Source organism: Coenobita brevimanus, chromosome 16 (genome assembly GCF_032717465.1).
Source record: "Coenobita brevimanus isolate Jiangsu-jjx chromosome 16, ASM3271746v2, whole genome shotgun sequence".
Classification (NCBI taxonomy): Eukaryota; Metazoa; Arthropoda; class Malacostraca; order Decapoda; family Coenobitidae; genus Coenobita; species Coenobita brevimanus.
The window spans coordinates 26,691,649-26,701,648 of NC_136969.1; the positions used below are offsets into that span (position 1 = coordinate 26,691,649).

The 10,000-nt window shown below is 42.4% G+C and overlaps 2 protein-coding genes and 1 pseudogene across 2 annotated transcripts in view; 2 read left to right on the forward strand and 1 right to left on the reverse strand.

The window, feature by feature from the left end:
* The window catches only part of LOC145391018 (cilia- and flagella-associated protein 161-like), a 74,625-nt gene that overhangs the window by 37,537 nt on the left and 27,088 nt on the right, over window positions 1–10,000 (reverse strand). The window lies entirely within an intron of this gene.
* Window positions 1–10,000, forward strand: part of LOC145390877 (uncharacterized) — a 65,121-nt gene that overhangs the window by 32,840 nt on the left and 22,281 nt on the right. The gene's annotated exons all lie outside the window — the stretch shown is intronic.
* On the forward strand, window positions 2,606–2,724 carry LOC145391109 (5S ribosomal RNA; annotated as a pseudogene).

Consider the following 10,000-nt stretch of genomic DNA (forward strand, 5'->3'; position numbering starts at 1 on the left):
AGGGGAGGTCTGGGCGTGTGTATGAGGTGATGGGCGTAGGAGAGACTTTAGGCGTGGACGTGACTTGAGGCTGTGGGCGCTTTGGTGGGTGTGGGCGTAGGTGTAGGTGCTGGTATGTATTTGGCCGTGTGTTTGGCGTGGGTGTGGCAGTAGTATACATATGGGTGTACGTGTGTGAGGGGTGTTTGTGTGTGTGTGTGGGTGGGGCGGGGTCTGTAACATTCATTTTTTAGTATATGTGATGTTCGTGTTTGTGTATGTTTGGTGTGGACGTGGGTATAGTACTGTATTTAGAGGTGTGTGTGTGTGTGTACAGTAATAACACATCATTATCACTGGCGCCAACACACACCACCTCAAATGACTTCACTCTTGTCTGACCTTGTGCATAAGACCACATCCCTCTCCCCATTACCTTATTTAACACATTATTCACTGTACTATAACCCGCCTCTTCGCCACACCGCTATATTAAAGGTATTATTGAATAGGGTGGGAGCCGTGCAAGGGAGCCGCGGTGACTCAGGGGATACCGCCTTCGCCTCCTGTTCTGCCACACCCCGACCCATAGCGGACCTTTGATGTGTGTGTGTGTGTGTGTGTGTTTTTAAAGCACGTTTCAATACATACACGCAGCCATTTATGATAACTTTGATTATAAAACTGATTGATCATAGAAAGAAAACACTCACGGTCTGGATAAAGATAGAGAGATAGATAGGTAGATAAATAGATAGACAGATAGATAGAGAGAAAATTACGCACCTGCAGATATTGCGTCTGAGCACTAGTATAAAAAAATATTGAAGAGAAAAGGCGAGAAGTGAGAAAGTAAAATGTAAAGAAAAAAATTACCAAACAAAAGAGAGGCATGACCGGATGTGCAATACTGGAAAAAAAGGAAAAAAATAGAACGAGAAGAAGCCAGACAAAGAAACACGAAGCAAACAAAAGACGGAGGAAAAAAAATGGTGTTGGCAGAAGACGAAATGATTAAGGAACCCCAGTGGAGGGAGAAAAATAGGCCAGTACGTCACAAAGAAGAGAAAAAAAGCCACCATTGGGAAAGAAAAACGGAGGAAAAATAATAAAAAGGTCGAGGCAGCAAAAAAAAATAAATAAATGTGAGGAAGAAGACAAATGGCCTTCCCTCTCCCCCCCTCAAAAAAAAAAAAAAGGAAAACAGATCTTAAAAATGAAAAGAAGAATAGAGAGAGATCCTATTGTGTCTTCCACTCTTGAGGATTTTCTTTAAGACTGGATGAAGAGGCAGGGAGAGAGGGAGGGAGGAAGGGAGAGAAGGGGGACAAAAGGAGGGAGTAATGGAAGGGATAGGGAGGGATTTGAGAGATCGTGAAGGGAGAGGAGGGGAGAACACAGGGAAGGAAGGTTGGAGGGATTGAGGTGGAGGAGGGGAGAGGGTGAAGATAGAGAGGGGACAAAAAGGGAGGGAGGCAGTTGGGGGGATAGGGAGGGAGAAGGAAGAGGAGGAAGAGAGGGACGGGACAAAGGGAGGAAGGAGTAGAAGGAGAGAGAGAGGACACAAAGGGAGGAAGGGGATAGTGGGAGGGATAGGGGGGGGACGTTTTAAGGAAGGAGGGAGAGAAGGATAGAGGAGGAGTTGGGGGAGGGATGAAATAATGGGCAGGACAGAGAGAGAGGATGGGAGGAGTCTTGAAGGGAGAGGGACAGAGGGAGGAGGGAGGAGACAGTAGAAGAAAAGAAGGGAGAAGTAAGTGGTAGAGGATAGGGAAAAAAATAATGTGTGTGAATGATGAGAGAGAGAGAGAGAGAGAGAGAGAGAGAGAGAGAGAGTCCTCAGAAGTTAAAGCGACGAGCCTTTAACTGGAACGCCAAACAATTAATTAAACTCCAGTCCACACAAGCTTCCCCTCCTTAACCCTTCACAGCACAACACCTGTCTCACTTAAGCTACTCCACCTGCTTATTTTCCTACTTTCCCTCGGCTTCTGGGGGAGATCCTTCGCTTAGAAAAAAGAGAGGGAGAGAGGAGTGCAGGTCAGGCAAATAAGAGTAAAAAAATAAAACACACAACAGGACGGGAGCTGAACTGACGCCTTGGGGAACTCCTCTTGGATCAACACAGTGGCTCTACTCTCTCTCTCTTCTCTCTCTCTCTCTCTCTCTCTCTCTCTCTCTCTCTCTCTCTCACACACACACACACACACACACACACACACACACACACACACACACACATACAGCAATCTTGTACATCTTTGGGCACAGAATTTCTTAGATTGTATATGAATTAGATTTAAGGTGCAAATCCCTAACACCTTTTCCCAAGCGACTTATTTTGCCTACCTTACTGTCCACCTCCGTATTACACAAATCATTCTGATACCTCCATACCCTGAATAGATAAGCAAAAGGATATTAACCAGCCGTATCCACAAAATAAATCGCTAAGGAAGAGGTGTTAGGGACGAGAATACGGGTCCATATGTACCTGAAGGATAATTATGTCTCAAAACAGGTGTATAATTTTGTACTAGTAATTACGATTAAATCCAATATAACCATTTTACTCAGCAATGTGTGTGTGTGTGTGTGTGTGTGTTTCATTAATGTTCGCTCTTAGGTATACGGATTTTTAACGTTGAGTACACCGCTTCCCGTCCGATCAGCGAAGTTAAGCAACGTTGGGTCTGGTTAGTACTTGGATGGGTGACCGCCTGGGAACACCAGATGCTGTTGGCATAACGTTCTCCCTAGGTGTCAAGTGGGGTTGGTGGAGGATTAGTGCCCCTCCCTGTAAAACAATTAACTCTAAGCCTTGGCCACCCCGTTTGGGATACATGGCGTCTGGCAATGAATGAATGATAATGATTGGACGTGAATCAGCGGAGGACGAAAGGTAATGTGTCCCTGTGTGTGTGTGTGTGTGTGTGTGTGTGTTCCCGATATCACAAAAACTACTAGGCAAAATATAGCTATAATGCATATCTAGGCTCCTGTTTTATCAGTATGTTGGTCTTTCCGTAAATTTGCAGTGGTCCAGTATCCAAATATTCTGTGCTGCGGTAAAAATATGAATGAATTTGATTGGGCAGGCTCGATCGTGAAACATGGTGTGTGGATACCGTTGACCGTTTTCTCCCCCTTAAACGTAGACATTATGCAGAAAGTGATGGTTAGGGCTCTCGGTTATTTATTGGTTTATTTATTTATTTATTTATTTATTTATTAGTATCTTTGTTACTAAACTTTATAAAAAATTACTCCATTTGGTTATTTGACGTTGATCGAATTTCTTAAGTGTTGAATAATACTCGTCTGTTTATATATATTACCATACGCCTTAATCCGGGAAGATGTGGCCACGAACTAATCGCCTCCATGACCATGTTTCCCTGTCCCCCGTTATCAGGCTGCCCTTCCTCCACTTCACATCTCGCACTTCATTATCCTGTCACCCCATCCCTCCAATTCATCCTAGGCCTCCTCCATACCCTCTCCCTTCACCTCACTCACATACTTCAAGTCAATCTTTCATTCTTCTTTCTCTCCACGTGGCGTAACCATCTCAGGGTACATCTAACACCCCAGCCCCTCTAAATCAACCCCCTGGATCCCTCGAATAACACACGTACTGATACTTAGTGAATGACAGGATATTTATGAAGGGGAGAGGACAGTGGCAGGGTACATGGAGTGTGGCCATCGTGGTGTTGGTTATGTGAAGTTGGATTGATACCCTGTGCGAGGATGAGTCTGTGTTTACGGTACAGGTGCTTGGCTGTTGATGGTGCTCTAGTTGGTTTATTTTCACTTGAGAGAATTGGGCACCTCTCACAACTTGAATACTAAATCGTAGTTGCTTGAAATTTGATGAGCATTAGTTACAGGAATGAGTCTCCGTGGTTACCAGTCAAATCCACACACAAGTCTGACTACACTTGCCCGTAAACTGAGCTGGAAAGGGTTAAGGACATCTCCCAGCTAAATATAAACCAGCTGTAACACGTGGTGCAGTGGAGGACGTGGCCGATGCACAGAGGCGCTCAAAGGCCACCAGTCCTTCCAGAGCGACTGTATGACCTCAGTCTGGCCAACCCAAGCGAGCCAGTCTTGTTGCTAAATGGTCCTGTCATAGAAAGAAAGAAGAACCCAAGGCTGGAGGTCTTCGATAGGTATCCCTTACTCAGAAACCCGAAAAAAAGGGCTAATTCAAGATAAGTTCATTTCTTTACGCTAAAAAAACTGGATAATATAGTCATTTGGGGAAAAAACTAAGAAAGCAGACCATTAGAAAAAGTGCCAAAGCGAACCTGAAACTGATGAAACATAATTGACCTCCTAAAATTATATACAGTAACCGTGTGAGCTGCGTCCATAAAGTTCCCTGGTCAGAGCTGTTACATCACGCCAGTCCGACGAATCTCACTAGACACTCAACCTCCATCACAGGCGTCAAAAAACTCAATTACAGTCTGCAGTATTGGACTAGACCCACCCAGGCCAGTTTTTATCTAAGTATTGAGTGGAAGGAGGCAGCGGAGGTTTAGTTTAATTTTTTTAATAGAATTTTCTGGTGAGTTGGGTTGAGGAAGTGATTGAGTGATGAAGTTGATGCGATGTGTGAATCAGACGAGGAAGATGGTGATGAGGAGCAGTTACTGAACACCCATTGATGTTGTCACAGCACTGAATTATTATTATTATTATTATTATTATTATTGTTGTTGTTGTTTATTTTTGTATTTCATTTTTTTTTTTTTTTGTTGGTGCCGAAAATCATTGAGACCATTTTTTTTTTTTCTTTTTTTTTTGGCACGTCTGACATCTAAATGCTACACAAATCAGGTCCTTCAGGCAGATGGTGTCTCTCGTAATCCTGGCAGTTGCTACATTAAAGTTATCATTTTCATATAATAAATTGAAAACAATCTCTATTAACCTCTTAGTCATTTTTGTTTTCATTCTGTCTGTTGCTGATTTTTATTCAGTTTAGGAGAGTTTCTGACTGCTAGAATTTCCCGCAGGTATTCAAAAGCACCTGATGTTAACATGAGTAAAGCATCTGATACAACACACTGGCGGCTAAACTGTCCATCAGGTTAGTTAAATCATAGCCAAAGTCAACACACGAGAGCGTTCATAGCAGGGGCAGGGTTTATGGATGATGTAAGAAATTTCAGTGAGCCAGCAAAAAGTGATCCATCCAGTGGACAATTTTTGAGGGAAGTGGGAAGCTTGGAGGAGAAGGGAGAAAATAAGAGTGGGAGGGAGGTAAAAGGGACGACTCAAGAGCTTAGAAGGAAGAAGAGAGACGAGGAAAGAAATAGGGGGAGAAAATGTTGAGTAGGAAGGGGGAAGCAAGGGAATAATGAAATTTGAACGGAATCTGAGATAATGATCAAGAAAGAGAGGAAAAGGGAAAGAACAAGAGAGAGAGAGAGAGAGAGAGAGAGAGAGAGAGAGAGAGAGAGAGAGAGAGAGAGAGAGAGAGAGGCGGAGGGGGGAAATTGAAAGAAGGAAGGAAATAGAAAGAGTGCAGAGGAAGGAAAAATGGAAGACTTAAACGGAGCCAAAGATATTGATAAGAAAAAGAGAAGAAACTTGCTGATAAGAAAGCAAGAGAGGAGGGAAAGAAGAGGGATTGAAAAAATTGAAAGAAGAAGAAGAAGAGGAAGAAGGAAGACAGAAATTAGTGGAAAATGGAGGAGGATAGAAAGGAGAGAGAAGGATAGAAGAAATGAAAAAGTGAGAAGGGATAGAGGTGGTCATGATGAAGGACAGAATAATGGAAGGAAAAGGTGACGGAGGAGGAAGTTGCAGGGGAAGTAGAAGAGGAAGAAGAAAAAAGATATAAAGAGAAGGAGAAAAAGATATAAAAAGAAGAAGAAAAAATATAAAAAAGAAGAAAAAAACGAGTTGCAAAAAGTAGACGTAACGCGAGAAGTGAAGGGACAGATATAGGGCAGGTTAACCTTCCCCTGTACTGGTAGCACTCTCTCTCTCTCTCTCTCTCTCTCTCTCTCTCTCTCTCTTTCAAAACCCAGGAAGTACAAGGAAGCCAGACACACCATATGGCCACGTCTGAGGTAGAGGCCACTGGAAAAAAAAAAAAAAATAGCTTACATAATTTTTGGCCATCCTAGTAAAAGACTGTATTAGTGTAGATAATCCTGGAATTCGTAAGGTATAATCATTAGTTCGTTTACAGAGTCGAAAATCTCAAAATTTAATTCAGTATTTTGTCATAATGTTCACTTTCTGGCTCCTATGACTCATATTTGTATTTTTTTATCACACGAGTTTTTATTCATTTATTTTATTTGTCTGCCTGTCTGTCTATCTGTCTATATATGTGTCTGTCTATCTGTCTGTATCTGTCTGTTTATTTATTTGTTTATTTAGTTAATTATTGGAAGAGTTAGCTTTCTTCTTTCTTTTCCTTCCGTCCTTCTTTCCTTCCTTCCTTCCTTCCTTCCTTCCTTCTCCCTTCCTTCCTTCCTTCCTTCTCCCTTCCTTCCTTCCTTCTCCCTTCCTTCCTTCCTTCCTTCCTTCATTCATTCATTCATTCACTATAGTCATTTTGTTTTATCTGAGGGAACTGAACCACTCATGTACCTTTAATATTATGTCCTGGTTGCTTCAAATTTAGTGAGGCTTATGAGGCAGAAGAGTCTCCTTGGTTACTAGTCAAATCCACCCTCCAATCTGACCACTTCTGGGGCGATCCATTAAGCTGAAAAGGGTTAGGGAATTTTTGTCAGGGAAAAACAAGTAGATTTTAGTAAAGGTCCTTAGTAAGAGAGAGAGAGAGAGAGAGATAGAGAGAGAGAGAGAGAGAGAGAGAGAGAGAGAGAGAGAGAGAGAGAAGAAGAAGAAGAAGAAGAAGAAGAAGAAGAAAAGGAAGGAAAGAAAAACTGAAAAAATGTGGCTGTTGTTTGACTAACGTGCCTCAGCGGAATGAAATGAATTAATATATGCGAAGAGAGAGAGAGAATAAGTTGGAAAAAATCTGGCACTGATCGAACATGGATAACACCTCAGCGGAGCAAATGAATTAATAAATACAAAAATAGGCCACCACTTTCTGAACCCGGTAGTTACGAACCATATTTAGTTTTTTCGTGAATAGATTAATAAGCGTCTGTGTAAGTCAAGGCAGGCACGCTGCTCGTGATATTTTAAGTGGGGTTAATATGTGCTGGAGGACTGCCAGGTGATGCCCGGTGGAATAATATCTTTTTTATGCTAACTTGGTCTAAAATGCCGTCTCTCTAACTGGGTCTAAAACTGCCATCTCTCTAACACGGTCTAAGAATGCCCTACCTCTTTTAACTTGGCCTAAAACTGCCATATCTCTCACTTTTGGTCTAAAATTGCCATCTCCTTAACTCGTCCTAAAACTGCCATCTCTCTGGGCTTAAATCTGCCATCTCTCTAACTCGGCCTAAAACTGCCATATCTCTAACTCGACCTAAAACTTCCATCTCTCTAACTCGACCTTAAATTGCCATCTCTCTGGACCTAAAACTGCCATCTCTCTAACTGGGCCTAAAACTGCCATCTCTTTCTAACTAGGTCTAGAATTGCCATCTCTCTAACTCGACGTAAAACTGCCATCTCTCCAACTGGGCCTAGAACTGCCATCTCTCTAACTTGGCCTGAAACTGCCATCTCTCTAACTCGGCCTAAAACTGCCATCTCTCTAACTCGGCCTAAAACTGCCATCTCTCCAACTCGGCCTAGAACTGCCATCTTTCTAACTTGGCCTGAAACTGCCATCTCTCTAACTCGGCCTAAAACTGCCATCTCTCTAACTCGGCCTGAAACTGCCATCTCTCTAACTCGGCCTAAAACTGCCATCTCTCTAATTTGAACTCTGACCTGTTACCCTAGATTGACACTAATATATGGTGTTAGTCGCGAATAAGTACTATGGAGAGGACGTAGAACAGTAGCAATTGCCATTTTCACCACCAACTTAAAAATTAGTTATAAAGAGGGAATAATCAGGGCCAAGTTAGAATAAAAACAATACAGGAGACAAAGGAATAGTAAGTCCATTGGAGGTCATGACACCTTAATAGGTTGCCTTTGTCTGTGCTTGACCTAATTAGTTAAAGCAGCTGCAGGTCTTCGTCAACACAGGATATGTTGCAATTGACTCATCTGTATATCTGACAAAGCATTTACCCAACAATGCGTACAGTGATCGTAAAATATTATCTGTTTATCTTTCTGTCTGTCTATCCATCAGTCAGTCAGTCAGTCAATCAGTCTGTCTATCCTTCTGTCTGTTTATCTGTCTGTCTGTTGTTTATGTATTTTGTTTTAGGGGTAGGTTGAAAATAAATCCCTGAGTGTCGCGGTGCAGTGGAAAGGTTAAATATCGCTTGCCGTAATAACTTCCTGTGCCTGCCATTAAACTCATTATGTGCTGACGCCTACCCTTCATTTTTTTTATTAATTACCATTGCTATAACAGTACCGCCATGTGTTATCCTTGTCTTATTAGCGTAGCACTTCCTCTTTAGCGATTTTTTTAAAATTTTGCAGTTCCTCAGTGATGGGTTTTTGCATATTACACCTTACTTTTATCTTCTATGTTATATTTATCATTTATCATACACATGGTTTTGATTAGAGACAGGCAAGAAGCTATATACCTGTTGAGTCTCGTGATCTTACCTGTATATATCTGGTTACTTTTAGACCATTTATTTCGGCGTGGGAGAGTTGAGCTAGGAGTGAAGGGATAAAGGCCAAGTTAACCAGTTCTAGTAGTATTTCTCTCTCTCTCTCTCCCTCTCTCTCTCTCTCTCTGTGTGTGTGTGTGTGTGTGTGTGTGTGTGTGTGTGTGTGTGTGTGTGTGTGTGTGTGTGTGTGTGTGTTTTATTGGAAGGATAGATGATATACACCCATAATATCCACGTCCCTCTCAGCTTTCACCCTTCACCACGTTCTAACCTCAAGTAGCTCATTCATTTTTCACTCTACACTGCACCAAAATAGCAAAACCATCTCATAATTACGTGAACTTCCCCCATATACAAAAAAAAAAAAAAAAGGAGGGGGACATGAAATGGATAAAAAAAAAGTTAAAGTTTCAAAAGTTACGATCGAAAGTAGATACATTTTCCTACCCTCCAAAATCCTACCCTCCATTTTCCTACTTTCAGCCTTGTCCTACTTTTCGCCGCCCCTCCCCTGCGTCCACACCAACAGGCTACTCATATTACAGGCAAACAGGCATCGATCAGGCACCCGTGGTTCAAATACTGGCTAGGAGGGCGGGTCTGGCACAAATGATAGGGAGAAGTCTATCTGTAGTCAGACGCCATAATCCCGTTAGGGGTGGCCGTATGTCTTTGAGTTAGTTGTTTCACGGGGAGGGACACCAACCCTCCGCCAGCCCTCCTGTCGACACGTTGGGAACACGTATTGGTTGGTTATATGGTTGGCACCCAGCGTTGTAAATGGTTTCCTGGCTTACAAGAAACCATTAGGCTTGTCACTCAGTGTAAAGCCACCTGAGAATGAAAGAAGATTAATAAAAAGTGAGAGAAAAGATGGGAGAATTAAGAAGAGAGGATGACAGACAGAAAAAGAATGAGAAAGGTAAAGGAAGAAGTAGACAGCACTACATCAAATGAGTAGATGATGGTCGCCACTACCTACCAACAATAGGGAGAAGTACAGGAAGCAGTGGAAGACCTGAGACGAAGAACAGAGTGATAGACCGAAAAAGACTGAAAAAAAAAAAAAATCTGGTCAAGAGGAAAGGCTGTCAAAAGATATGTAGTCGGCAGGGAATCGAATCTCATCTCTCTCTTTTTGCGAGGCGAGCACGTTACCCACCGGACCACACATTCACCAAACACGACCAAACACAAGCAAAGACGTAAGCAAGCAAAACGCGGTGTATCCTGAGCTTAAGCAAACGAGGGCTATGACGCCGTTTTGGTCTGGGGGAAAAAAGGTCAAGGCTTTTTTTTTTTTTTTTTTTTTAGAGAGAGAG